Raw genomic sequence first — 15,327 nt, forward strand, 5'->3', positions numbered from 1 at the left:
AAATCTTTAGGGAAAAAATGTAATAGTAAATCTAATAATTGGCTATTAGACAACATAACAGATTTTTCTTTAGAAACAATCCCCAACTAAATTTTATGAGATTAGCATAACCTTAATTAAAAAACCTGACAAGAGAAATATGGAAAAGGACAATTAAAGGCCATTCTCAATCATCAATAAAGATGAAAAAATCCTATGCAAGATATTAGCAAAGTGAGTGTAGCAATGTATAAAAAAATTATACATTATCACCAGTTCCAGGAATGCCAGGTTAGTTTTGTGGAATTTGTCCCATTAAAAACTCTTAGAAAATTAGGAAAAGAAGGAAACATCCTTAATCTCTAAAAGACATCCATAAAAATTCTATAGAAAAAGTTTTATTTAAAAAGAATACTGTCAGTGTTTCACCTTTAAGACCGGGAACTTATTCGGCAGTGTAGTGGAATCCCAGCCAGTGCAGTAAAGCAAGAAAAGGTAATGAGAGAATAAGAATTTACAAAGTTGTTGTATACTAAGTCAGTACATCAACAAAGGATTTGAAAATGAGATTTTTAAAAAGATTTAAGTAAATAGAGATACCTTGTTCAGGAATACAAACACTAAAAGATTTTCAGTTCTTCCCAAATAGGTTTCTAGATTCATTGCCACTTATCAACATCCCAACAGAGTATCACTTGCATTCATTAAGGTATCAAAGTTTAAATCCAAATGACAAATCCACATGGGGTGGTTACGTAGGTGTTACTGCAAACTGATGCCACCTTTGAGAGCAGTTAGGGGGTCCATTTCAGGTACATTTTATGAAATAAAAATTTGACGGTATTGAAGCATAAATCCAAAGACTTCCTAGAATCCTTACATATTTGAAGACCACTGAAATATACCACTTTCTTCGATGTAACAAGTAAAATTTGCCTTTTTGAAAAAGTGACTTCAGAATCTTCAGAAGAGAACAACAAAGCTGTGAATTTATAGATGCCAGTCTAGGTTTTACTTATTTTTTGCCATCTGGTGGCCAAGACCACTTCCTTCCTCTTTCTCCAGATAGATATTCTCACATTGTGAACAACTATCTCAGCTTTATTTTTTTCATCCAGTCTTAGGTTTTTTTAAAAATTGTGTTTTGGGTTTTTTTTTTTTTTTTTTGGTATATGAAGTAAGAAGATCTTTTATCCTAATTTTTCTTTCTACACTGAACTCATTATACTCTCTCCATGTTTACACTCTAGAAGAATATTTCATTGCCAGATAGATAATAGTATCTATGTCATAGGGTTGTTACAAGGATTAAATAAGGTTAATGTTTATGAAGTTTTTACAACAAGGTCTAGCTATATAAGTATATTTTGATAAATAAACACTAGCCTGGCTTTCATAACCTAGCAAAATTTCAAATATGCAAATTTAAATTCTTTAATGTCAAAACTTAGTGAGAATACTGTTTGATTTGTTTTGTTTTACAACCTTCATCTCAGCTAACATTGGCTTTTGAGTGATTTCTGTGTCACAGCCATGCTAGAAGTAGATATTCTTGAATGTTTAGTGTATGCAGTGAAGGTTGTGTGCGTGATATGGTTCAAGACAGTAAGGACAGACACATCCTTGTGGTTGGTAAATAGTTGGTAATTTACAAAATGGTTCAGTTGATTAATTGTACAATAAAGAGGAAACACCTTTAAGCCCAAGAAGTCTAGCTCTTTTTGAAACAGGCCTTTCTGGGCCCTTCATATACATTTCCGTGCTTTTAGAAAATACCTTTTAATAATCTGTACAGACTGGAGTTTAATTTTTCAGTGATACTTCACTGAGTTCTACAGATATAAAATGTCTAAACATTTTTAAATTTAGAGAATATGTTTAAATTTAAATTTTTTGAAAAATTGAAATATGTTTTTATTTTAGAAATTTATTGTGAATACTTGACTGCTCATAGTTTTCATGTTTAATATATTAAAATTTAATTCAGATTTTAAAATTTACTTTGAAGCATTAACTCAGTTTTGTTTTGTTTAAATATCTAAGTTGCTAGATATAGCATCTCTTTATTTTGTTTCATATTGATGTGAAGTAAGAAATAATTCAAGCAAAATAAATTACATTAGAGTAAAACTGAAAATATTTTTAGACTTTTCAAAACATTGTTCCCCCCCAAAAGAAATGAAAGCAGAGACTAGAACAGATGTTTGTTTGCACATGTTCATAGCATCATTATTCACAATAGCCAAAAAGTGTTCATCGACAGATTAATGGATAAACAAAATGTAATATATACATACAATGGAATAATATTCAGCCTTTAAAAGGGGGGAAATTCTGACACATGCCACAACATGATGAACCTTGCAGACATTATACTAAGTGAAATAAGCCAGTCACAAAAGGACAAACATTGTATGATTCCACTTATGAAGTGCCTAGGGTAGTCAAATTCATAGAGACAAAAAGTAGAATGGTGATTGCCAGGGACGGAGGAAAGAAGGGAAGGAGTGGGGGCTGGCCTGGTGGCGCAAGTAGTTAAGTGCGCGTGCTCTGCTGTGGCGGCCCGGAGTTCGCTGGTTCGTATCCCGGGCGTGCACCGACACACTGCTTGGCAAGCCATGCTGTGGCAGTGTCCCATATAAAGTGGAGGAAGATGGGCACGGATGTTAGCCCAGGGCCAGTCTTCCTCAGCGGAAAAAAAAAAAAGAGGAGGATTGGCAGATGTTAGCACAGGGCTGATCTCCTCACCCAAAAAAAAAAAAAAAAAAAAGAAGGGAAGGAGGGCATGGGGAGTCATTGCTTAATGGGTACAGAGTTCCAGTTGGGGAAGATAAAAAAGTTCTGGAGAAGACTGGTGGTGATAATTGCACAATAATGTAAATGTACTTAATGCCACAGAATTGTACACTTAAAAATGCCTAAAATGATAAATTTTATGTTATGTATATTTTACCACAATTAAAAAAACAAAACATTGTTTCCCCACAGGCCAGGAGATATAGAAATCACTCATTTTGGAAAACAGCTGTGAGAAATGGAAATCTTTGTTACCCCCTCACGAATACCTGCCCTCCCCTCCCCCACCTCATCACCCTGCCACCCACCCCCCATTACAGCTCATTAACTCTAACTTGCTAAGTATAAGTTAATGTGCTTGTTAAGGTGCTTTGTTTTTAGTAGTAGGGGGAACTTTAAAAATCTCTGAAGTTCTTCAAATTATAAATTTCTTTTACAAGCTGTGGAAGATTGAATCTGAAGCTTACGAGAAGAAAAAAGAATCTTAGTCATAAAGTTTTAGAATTAGAAGAAACCTTGATATCTAGCTCAAACTTCTCATTTTATAGAAAAGTAAAATTTAGTAGAAAAAATGGATTTCCCTAAAGTCACCAACTTTTTAGTAGTGAAAGTAGAACTAAAAGCCAAGTCTCCTAATTCTTAGCTTTGTGTTTTCTGTACTACACTGTACTCATTGGAAGAATTTACTGAGCAGAATCTCTCATTGCATTACTGGACCAAATAAAGCTGTACCATGTTCTTGAATATTTGTTAAGTATCTTGTGTTCCCACTAAAGATGGTAAACAGAACAGACTTGTTTATTCCATAGGCAAAGGTGGATGGGGGTGTGTGTGTGAGAGAGAGAGAGAGAGAGATTGAGAGACTTGAGACTGACTCTTAAATAAAGTATTCTATCCCCAGAAATTCTCTTTATTTTAGTAGTTACAGGAGTTCCAAGCCTGCAGCCAGTCAGTCCTGTTCAGGCTAGAAGTCTTCTGAGTCAACAGGCTTACACAAATGTAAAGGGAACTCGGTTTGTTCTTTGTTTATAAATATGAACAGTCAATGAAAAAGCAGTCCAACAGCATGAAAATACAAGATGAACAAACAGAAGGAACAAACATTATCTGAAAAACACATATGGATAGAACAAGAACAAAAATTTGTCTTAATTCATATTCTAAGAGAGATTTGAGAGGTTACTGTACCCATAAAATAAAGAGTTTTAATGTTAAAGTTGATTTTACACTCTAGAATGCTAAAGTAGTAATCTGTAAGATAAACTAAAAGAAATTCCCTAGAACATAGAGCTGAAAGAGATGGGGGAAAGGAGAGAAGCGTTTATAGGTATATTGGATAGTTATAGGATTCCTACATAGTAATTCCTAGTGGAACAGAGAAGCAGCTGGAGAGGAAATAATCAGAGCAATAGTAGAAGAAAAATTTTCTGAGCTGAAGCAAATTCTTCAGTTTAGATTAAAAGGATCTGTTAAACGCCAAACAGAATGGATGAAAAATAACACACATTTAGATATAGTGTCAAAATTTCAAAGCTAAGGATACAGAAAAATCTGATAAATTTTTTGTGGGGGAGAGTTGGGAATCACAAACAAAAATCAAAATTGGTATTAGACATCAACATTGGATGCTAGATGTGGGCCAGTAATTTAAATTTTGAGGGAAATTTTGAAAGTGTGCATAAAAATGTGATTTACTTTCCCAGATCCTTGGGAACGAGGCGGGGCAAAGTGCTTGGAGATGTATTCCAGCAAAACCAAACAAAAAAGCATATAAAAAGGTTAAAGCGTGAGATTAAGAAACAATAGAAGTATGTGATGAAAAGAAATCCTGGGTAGACAGACAGCTGGGCTCTGAACTGGCCCAGAACATAATTATTTGAGATTAAAACAACTCACTGGAGTCTAATGTCTTCAAAAACATCATGGATTCTGTTGCACAAATTCTAAAAGCAAGAAGTTGGAATGTGTTAAACATAATAAAAGCTTATGAATTTTCTTAAAATTAAAAAAAGGCAGAAACTCCAGGAAAATTAAAGGCTCTTCAGAAAGTCAGTAGATGAAGGAAATTGAAATGTGCCTTATTTTTGAGCAATTACTGGAGCATAAACACCTTAACACTTGGAATTTAGTGATGAAATAACTACTCATTCTCTGGGTTTTATCCTACTGCTTGAATGGCAGTGAACAATATTGTAAATATTTTTTATTGTTGCCCAATTTTTAAAGATCAACCTATAGCTAAAACACAGAAAACTTAATAGTTATAAAACAAACTGCAAATAATGTAAAATTTAATGTGAAGATGATTGTATAGCCAACAATAATGGTATATGATTACATAGGGAGCCAGTAGAAACTTCCTAAAGTTGATGGATCAAGAAATGGAGATTCAAATATAATATTTAAAGTCATAAAAATAACCAATAAAAAACTAAAAATAACAAGTCAGAATGAGCAGCGAAGGGAGAAAAATAGGGTAAATCTGAATCTTTCATAATGAAGATACACTATGATAATAGAAGATAAATATACAGTAGCAAACACCAGAACTAAAAACAAATGACCCACAGTTGTAATTTCTGGTATTGAGCCTGATTTGACTTGGAGTTGGAATTAGGGAAGAGACTTTTTGTTTTAAAATTTTTATTTTTGTCAAATTTATACAAGCATGTGGCCAAATGATTCTACAAAGATTGTTATGAAAATTGGCAAACTCAGGCCCCCCTATCTCCTTCATATATCCCTTCCAAGGGGCATTTACTTGCTTTTGAAAGATTCTTTTGATGTTTATATCTCTGGATAACAGTATTATATGTCTGCTTCTTACATGTTGACATCCCACTTATAGAAGAGGATATAACTCTCTCTCACATCCTTCCCATTCCCCCCACTTCCTTATGTAATCTCCCATATCAGTATCTTTGGATCTTTCTTTCAGATTAGTCTGATTCCTCAGAGAAGGTTCTTCCAGTGTAAACCTCTGGTCTTCTGAGTTGGGTAGAATATCCAGGAAACTGAAGTCTTAAACTGACTTTTAACCAGTCTTATATTAGCTTGGTGGAAAGACTTTTATTTTGTAACTCCCTATGTGGTTGGAATTTTTTTTTACCATGTCTTATAATACTTTTATAATTACAATGTTATTTTTAAAAATATTATATCAAATCTTAATTATGCAGCTTATTTAATAATTATTTGAATGTAGTTGTAATGTTATCACCATTTATATTTCTGTCTTTTGGCTCCATATTTTACAGAAATTTCAATTGCCTGAGAACAAAGGCTTTGCTGTTGTTTGGTAGTTTTTTACTTTATTGGAACAGCGTATTTTATTTACTACTTGGTAAGGAATGGCTGATTGGGTACTTGTTCGTATGCAGTGTTGACCATAGATGGTTTTATAGTCTTTTTTATAACTCTTAGAAATTCAAATTGGGATACAGTAGTATGAGCCCTCTTTTTGAAAAAGATTGTGTTCATCATTTATCATCAATAATCCTTAAATTTTCTGAAATTTATGACTACTTTGATTATATTATATTGTGCTATAGCTGGGTGTTATGTGGTGTGGAATGTATTAAGTGTTCACCTGAAAAGCTTCCCAGAAACAAATTTTACTTCTTACAAAGGAGGAGAGAATAATGTGTATTTGTGGAATGTCTCTACCGATGTGCTATGACAGCTTTTCTGTGAACTTTGAGGATGAGTGTGTTTTGGAGTCTTTCAATAGAGTTACCAAAAACTGATGATTAAGTGGGGGAGAACTTGTGTCTGTTCATGTTTTAGCTTATGCTCAGCAACATGTAGAGGTGTGACTTGGAAAGCTGAGCTTATGGTACTTACCAGTCACAAAAAGCTTTATGGGAATCTGTGATATTAGCGTATGCAAAAATCCACAACCTGTCCTGCCTATTCAGAAAGACTTGATTCACTTGTTAGGGCATTACTTAGGTGGATCATTGGGAATGTAAGTGTTTAGAGTACTGTATGGGCTATGTTCAGAAATTAGTTGGCTAATAGTCACAAATGTTTTTATAGCTTATGGTTTGGTTGCAACACATGCTTACAGAGAACGTTTTAAGAACCTGAATCCCTTTGACACATCCAAACCATGCATTAAAATGTATAGATAGCCTAATTGATTTACTTGCATTGCTGATTTTTACTAAAATATCTTTTACATTAGAATTGGGTTGGATGTAATATATTTGTCAAGATACGTTCTTCTAAGACAGTATTGTGTAGGTAATCTCATTTAGTTCTATGTGGTTTTCAGTGTTCCACAGGAGGATCTATCAAGATTGCCTGTATGTACTTTGATGGAAAGGGCAGGAAGGAAGGAGCTTCAGCATTTCAAGCTAGTATGGATATAAAGCATGTATGCTCTGATTCTGTGTTGCCCAAGTTTGAAACGTTCTAGTTCAGCACTGCCTGATAGGACTTTCTGTAGTGATGGAAATGTTCATTCTGTACTGTGCAGTTTGGTAGCCACTAGTCACATGTAGCTAGTGTGACTGAGGAATTGAATATTTAATTTTAATTAATTTAAATAACCATGTAGTTAATGGTGCCTGTATTCGACAGTGCAGTAAGTATTCAGTATTAAGCAACTAAGGGAAAACAAAAGTATAGAAATGGCTACATTGGCCTATGTAGGACTTCTGATCCAGATTAGTTTGCTTGGCACAGCTTATAGGCTCTTCAGCCTTAATTTCCATCTTCTACTGTAATATTGTCATAGATCCCATTTCCTCACTTGTGATCCTTACTGCTTAACTTTTTTTTTTTTTTTTACTAAAAAGTAAGTTCATAGCTAACACTAGGATTGAGACTATTTTGATATCTTTGGTAGATGCTTGCCATCTTCACCTCAACTTTTTTTCAGTGTCTAACTCAGACTTTTCTCACCAGTGGGAAAGGAGTCTTATTTTGACATTGCCCAGTAAGTTTTTCCTATTTGAGACCTATTTGGTTTCACCTGTTGCTCTACTTCCGTAAATGCTGCTGCAGATTACATACTGGATCTTAGGGTGGGAGTGCCTAACTCGCTTGATGTCCTCAATGGATACTGAAGTAAGTTTAGTTTTCCTTGTTTATGTAATGATATACCAGTAGGCTACTGAGCTGTTACATAATTGACTACCTTTGTATAGTAATATTACGGTGAATTTTTTTTTTTTGATTAGTCTATTGGGATGTGTTGGGCCCTTGGCCCCCTTGTACAGAACTGACCTAAAATCTGATTTTTTTTCCTGCTTTTTCATAGTTGAATATCTTCTCTGCTGTCATTTCTGACTTTAGTCCATTCTGATCTTTGCTACCTCTTACTGTTAATAAACATCCACCTCATTTGTCCATTTCTGGTTTTAGTCAGGCTCTGCTGTAAATATAATTTTATTTTATTTTTCTGGTTTCTTCTGTCAGTTTATCTAAAAAACATCAGACTTTAATTTTTATTACCAAAGGTAAGCATCAAAAGTGGGTTTGTTTGGTTTTTTTATGATAGCAAACAGACCAATCTCTACATTTTGTGCAGTCTTCCCATTTTCAATTATGTTTGTCTTTGAATGCTGAGAGATTTGTTTGTAACTTTAAAAAATAATCTCTGGGAAATGTTGCTGTTATTGTGAATCATTGGGACTTCCAGAAGCCGGAATGCTAAATAGATGAGCCTATAAATAACTGGAAATTGTTGCAGATTCTCTAGGAGACAGGATAAATTCTGACATTCCACAGAATAGAATATGTGATATTACTTCCCCAGATTTATCCATGAATGAAGCCAAATTCAAAGTAATTCATCTTGGACATTATAATGTAGTTCTTAACGTGAAATCTAGTATATCAAAATTTAAGTGACTTATCCTATACCACCAACACTCTAAATTGGCTAAGACTTTAAATCAGCATAAATACAATATAGAGCACAGTTGTCAAAATATCACACAACATGAAGAAAAGATATAAGCGTTTTTTAAATGTTTTCTCTAAAACCTTTAAAAGACTTGAGTACTAGTTCTGTTCATTACAACAAAATCGTGAACCCTAAAAGTGTCAGGTGTCCTTTGTAGACGGTAGTAATATGAGTCGATCTGCATTACCAAGAAACTATTAGAAAGGAGATTGAAGGGAGATTTTTTTCAGTAAATTGTTATTACATTAAGAATTGACAAGAGTCATTTCAGTAATTTCTTCTCTCAGAAGAGAGGAAGGAGATATAGTAGGTCATTCTATTTAGGGACATTTTTTAACACTAGTCTTCCTGTTTTGCTGAGAAAGAACTCAGATGTTCATCTTTTTTCCTTTGTCATTGAGCAGGAAAAGTCACCAGGAGAAGCAGGTTCTTAAATTATATTTCATACAATTTTAGGAAATTCCTCCTGCTATAAGTGAAGTAACCCTAAAAGTCCCCTGCCAAAAGGAAAACCTTAATTTTCACAATGGGCCATCTGTTTATGAGTTGACCTTCCATTTTGTGAATTAATTTCAGGAGGGACAAGATTTCCTCCTCCCTGGAAGACTGTCCTGTTCTGTGCTCCGTAATGCACTGAATCATTTTAGTAACTAGCCGTGCTTTTGCAACCCACGCCCCACCCCCAACTTAGGTTCATAGATTTTTATTTGACTGCTTCTATTTTTCCCCCATACAAGAAACCTGTGATTGTCAAAAAAATATTTGCTTCATTTCTTAACGTGTGATTTAGTAAACTTTTTTCTTCGTTTGTGTGAGAGCTTCTTAAGTGCAGAGATCTGAGTTAATCTTATTAATTTACTAATAACTCATTCCTCCAAAAAATATTAGAAACCCTATATGTGTCAGGTACTCTGTTCGGCATTAGAGGTCCAGTGGTAAGCAAGCAGATGTGATTCTTGCCCTCTGGAACTTCTAGTCTCGTTTATGGCACTTTATCATCATCAGTCTATAAACATAGGCCCTGCTCTTGTTTTACTTAGTTTTTATTTTTTTCCCTTCAATCTCCTCCTCCTTTTCCCCCTCCAAAAGCATGCACTCAGATATACATGTGTTTAGATATTTGTCCTTGAAGATGCATAAAATTTATCTTAATGGTATTATAGATCTCAGTTTATTCTTTATTTTTTTCACCCAGTACTACATTTTTAAGCTCTAGCCATCAAAATCACTATGTGACTGCATAATATTCTATTATATGCATCCAACACATTTACGTATTCATTTCCCCAGTGATCGAATCTGTGTTGCTTCCTACACCCTGATACAAATAATGCCGCTGTGAGCACCTTAAGGATCTGTGCAATTATTTCTTTGGAAGTACTTACCCTAGAGTGGGATTCTGGGTCGCAGGTAAGCAGAATGGCTTGCCAAGCAGTTCACAAAGGTTCCTGTTTTCCCCCATTCTCACCAGTACTTGATATTACTCAGTTTTCTAACTTTTATTTTTCATATAGTTTTGAAGTGATATTTCTTGCTTTTGTCTTATAGTTGGTGAGAGTGACCTTTCTTCATATTGTTAGCCTTGTTTATCCTTCTGTAAATTGCGTATTTACATCTTTTCCCCATTTGTTCTAGAGTTACTTGTTTTTTTCTTGTTTTTGCAGAAGTTCCTTATATTTTAGATATTAACCCTCTGACAGTTTTGGATGAAGAAATCATCTTTCCCAAAGCATTTTTCACTGAATAGAAATCCTTTATTTGAGGGAAGCTAAATCTACCAATGTTTATATTTTGTGGATTATTTTTTAATTGTATTAGTTTTGCATTTTAGTTTATAATCTGTCTGAAGTTTGTGTTCTACATACTGAGGGGTGGAGGGATCTAACTACTTTTGCCTATGTGGTAAGTTTTTCCAGCGTAGTCTGGTAAAAAAATCCATCCTTTCCTACTGCTTTGAGAAACCAACTGTGTCATAGGAGGTTCTCATTTCTACATAGGTCTGTTTATGAGCTGTGTCTTCTGTTAGTAGGACTATTTGTTTCTGTGCCAGCACCAGTGTGTCTTTATTATTTTAATTTTGTGTAGTCTGTCTTAATACCTGGGAGGGAAAATTCCCAGCTACCCCGCAAATACATACGTACTTTTGCTCTTTCTTTGCAAAGTTACCTAGCTTTCCAAAGACCTTTTTTTTGATAACAGCTTTATTAAGAGATAATTCACATACTGTACAATCTACTAATTTAAAATATGCAATTCAGTGGTTTTTAATATAAATTAGAGTTGTGCAACCACCACCCAAATCAATTTAGAACATTTTCATTACCCCCAAAAGAAACGCCATACTCTTTAGCCATTGTTCCCCAACCCTCCCATCCCTCACAGTCCTAGACATCCTAGACAACCAGTAATCTATTTCTGTCTGTATAGATTTGCCTATTCTAGACATTTCATGTAAATGGAATCAGACGATAAATGATCTTTTGTGACTGGGTTCTTTTACTTAGCACAATTTTTTTCAGAATTCATCCGCTTTGTAGCATGCATCAATACTTCATTCCTTTTTGTGACTTTATAATATTCCATTGTATGGATATGCCACATTTTGTTTATCCATTCATCAGTTGATGGACATTTGGATGGTTTCCACCTTTTAGCTATTACAAATTTTGCCGCTGTAAACATTCATGTACAAGTTTTTGTGTGGACATATGTTTTCATTTCTCTTGGGTGTATACATAGGAGTGGAATTTCTTGGTCAAATGCTAACTCTTTTTAAGTTTTTGAGGAACTGCCAGACTTTTTACCAAATTAGTTGCCCCATTTTACTTCCCACTAACAGTGTATGAAAGTTCTAATTTCTCCATATCTTTGTCAACTCTTGTTATTTCACTTTTTGATTATAGCCATCCTATGGGTATGAAGGGATATCACTCTGGTTTTGATTTGCATTTCCCTAGTGACTAATGATGTGGAGCATTTTTTATGTGCTTATTGGCCATTTGTATATCTTCTTTGGAGAAATATCTATTCAGATCCTTTGTCTATTTTTTAATTGTTTTGTTATTGTTGTCCTTTTATATTATTACTCAAGAAATTCATGTATTTCATCCAAGTTATTTAATTTACTGACACTTTTTTTTGAGAAGGCTTGGCCCTGAGCTAACATCTGCTGCCAATCTTCCTCTTTTTTTTTTTTTTTTTTTTTTTGCTGAGGAAGATTGGCTCTGAGCTAACATCCATGTCCATCCTCCCCTACTTTGTATGTGGGACACTGCCACAGTACGGCTTAATGAGTGGTGTGTCAGTCCACGCGCAGGATCTGAACCTGTGAACCCCAGGGTGCTGAAACAGAGCATGTGAACTTAACCACTATGCCACTGGGCTGGGCCCGGTGCTTTTTTTTATTTTTAAAAACTATATCTGACATGGATGGACCTTGGGTATTATGCTAAGCAAAATAAGCCAGACAGAGAAAGACAAACACCGTATGATTTCACTCATATGTGGAAGATTAACACACGGACAAAGAGAACAGTTAGTGGTTACCAGAGGGGAAGGGGGTTGGGGGATGGGCACAAGGGGTGAAGGGGCACATTTATATGGTAACTGACAAATAATAATGTACAACTGAAATTTCACAATGTTATAAACTATTATGAGCTCAATAAAAAAAGAAGTATCTTTAAAAAAATAAAAAATAATATAATAAAAATTAAAAAAACTATGTAGGGTTGTCTTTTTCATTTAGTATTTTGTTTTTTGCTTATCTCTTTCTTTTGATCAGTCTTGTCTGAGTACTCTTTCCGCAAAACAGTGGTTATGACTTGAGGCCCCAGAGTCATTCTGCCACTTCCCAGTTCCACCACTTACCAGCTTTGTGACCTTTGACAGGTGACATAACTACTCTGTGCCTCTGTTTCCTCAATTGTAAAATGGGTGTAATGATAATTCCTATGTCAGAGTGTTGTTGAAGGGATTAAATGAGTTAATATATGAAAAGTGTTTAGAACAGTGCCCGACACTTAGTAAGTGCTCAGTTAATGCTAGTTGCTGGTAGTAGTCGTGGAAGCCTTTTCTAAGAATCAGCTTTTGGGTGTGTTAATTTCTCTCTTGCTTTTTGTTCTCTGTTTTGTTGATCTCTGCCCTTAATTTCTTTTTTCTTATTTATTTGTGTTTGTGCTCCTTCCTGGGTATAACACAATAATATTCAAAGCTAGACATTTGTAATAAATAACTATAACTACTTCAGGTGTATCCTACAAGCTATAATTTCTATCGTGGTTATATCTGACTTATTAAGAAATATACTTATCTTCATGTTTTTCTTCCATGTGTTAAGCTTATCAATGTTAATATCACTGTGAACAAGTCAAGTGACCAGCGTCCCAGCACATTTTCACTTCTTAAATACTCCCTAACTCTTCTTCCAATCTTTTCTATGTTGGTATTCTCCAAAGTTTTTTGATTCTGAATTGTTAGAGATATACTTTGCTGGCTTTTTTTAACTCTATTGCTTACTTACAAAAAAATACATTATATTAACTATTCTCCTTTATTTGTCATATCTCAGATATAGAATTCTCTTGGATTTATTTTCTTCCTTTCTGGAGTTTTTCCAAGAGGGTGTTGGTTTGCTAATCCTTCTGAGTTCTTGTACACCTGCAGTATCTTTATTTTATCCTCATATTAAAATGGTATTTTGTCTCTGTAAAATTCTAGGTTCAAAGTTTATTTTTTCATTACTTAAAAACTATCCCTCCAATGTCTTCTGGTTTCTAGTGTTGCTATTGAGAAGTCATATGTTCATCTGATTTTTGTTCTTTTGCAAGTAATTTGTCCTTCATTTTTGGAAATTTTCAGATTTTTATTTCTGGCAGTCTTAAAATTTACTGTAATTTGTCTAGCTATGAGAGTTTTCTTAAATACCTGTTTGGCACTCTGAGCTATTTCAATCTGAGTTTTCTTTGTTTCTATAATTCTGAGAAATTCTTAGATTGTCTTATCTTTATTTTCTCCTCTATTTTTTTCCTGGGACTCCTATAGTATTGATATTGTATTTCTATTTCTATCATCCTTAACTTTGACACTTTTTTTCTGTTTCATTTGTATTCTCTCTCTTTCTTTTTTTTTTTTTTTTACAAGTTTATTGTAACTTATTTTAAATCCTTTTTTTGTCTAGTCCGAAAATTCTGGTATAAATTATTCAATTTGTTGTCCATCTTTTATGGTTTTTGGGTGCTCTTAGATGTCTCTCATTTTCTCCCTACAATTATTCACTGCCTTGTCTTTTCAAATTTTGTTGCCAAGAAATAGCTAGTAAATGATGTATTTTTATTCAGATAATTTTAAGTCCAATTTGTTTTATATAAAACTTATCTTAAATTTAACAAAGTATTTCAATGATTTTTAAAATTTTTATCAAGAATAAAATGTTTTCTCTCAGTAACTTGCTCAACTCTAATCATACTAAAACTTAGGTTTATCTGCTTCATTTATGCTTTTTATTGTGAAGTTTTTCACACTTACAGAAAAGGAGAAAATAGGTTTTTTTTTAAACATCTGTGTTGCTGCCCTATAGAAGGCCTGTTATTAGGAAAGCAATAATTTACAAGTTTTTGTTATTAAATCGACACCAGTTATTTGGGTTTGAGGCAGTGGAGGTGGGAATAATTTCTTCTGCCACCATTAAGAAAATCAGGTTGTCTTTTCGTTAGACTAGGCCCTGGCACTGCACCTTTTCTCCTATCTGCTTCTCTCCTTCAGTGTTCATCCCCGGAAGCATCTCTGCAGCATTAAATATGTTCAGTCAGCCAGGTTTATTTCAAAATTACTTTGTTATAGTATATAAAAGTTTTCGTGTTCAAGAGGTAAATTATAGGAACGTAGTCTAGCTATGTACAGTTTACTTATTAATCAGGCTTTTAATAGGCTGTTGTGGGTCAGCATTTGATGGCGTGTAAGGTAATTGGGGCCAAGAAATAAACGTAGGCAGATGATTAAACAGACAGCATGGATATGTTGTACCTTCTACCTCATCTTCTTTTTCTAGATCATCTCATTCTCTGGAACTGACCCTTTGAGAACTCCCTTCCTTGCCATCTTCACCAGGTCCTTTATCCTCCTGAGCAGGATAATAAATTTATAGCCAAATTCTGTAGTATACATCTCTAATTTATCACACATTCTTTGCCTGCCAAACCTTGGGCATGTCCTCAGAATCCTTCTCAGCACAACATTTAGGGGAGCTGATTAGAGTTAGCACTAGAGATGATACCTGGTTGTCATTTCTGTTCTATGTAACTCTTGTTCCAACCAGACTGAGACATTAACTTATTCAGGCTATATATTTGTTTTGAAGGCTGAAAAAGAATAAAGGTGGAATAACAAGTAAAGATGTTTCCCAATATCCAAGAGACACTTTTCTGCCCTTTCTTTACTCATCTTTTAAAGCCTTTTATGTCACTCCCACCCTTGTTTCTCTATCTAACTAGTTTACACTGGGAAATTAACACATTTGTATTCAGCAGTATAGACTAGATTTTGATTCAGTAGTGAGGAAAAGGCGTTCCTTTCTTGCCACATATTCTCACCTCTGTAGTCACTCTTTGGAGTGATTTCCTCTCATTTTTGGTATAATG

The 15,327-nt window shown here is 34.3% G+C and overlaps 1 protein-coding gene across 4 annotated transcripts in view; it reads left to right on the plus strand.

Annotated features, from left to right (window-relative positions):
* ABHD17B (abhydrolase domain containing 17B, depalmitoylase) overlaps positions 1–15,327 on the plus strand; it is a 46,385-nt gene that overhangs the window by 20,306 nt on the left and 10,752 nt on the right. The window lies entirely within an intron of this gene.

This window comes from Ceratotherium simum, chromosome 20 (assembly GCF_057802395.1).
Source record: "Ceratotherium simum simum isolate JZ-2026a chromosome 20, ASM5780239v1, whole genome shotgun sequence".
NCBI classification, from domain to species: Eukaryota; Metazoa; Chordata; class Mammalia; order Perissodactyla; family Rhinocerotidae; genus Ceratotherium; species Ceratotherium simum.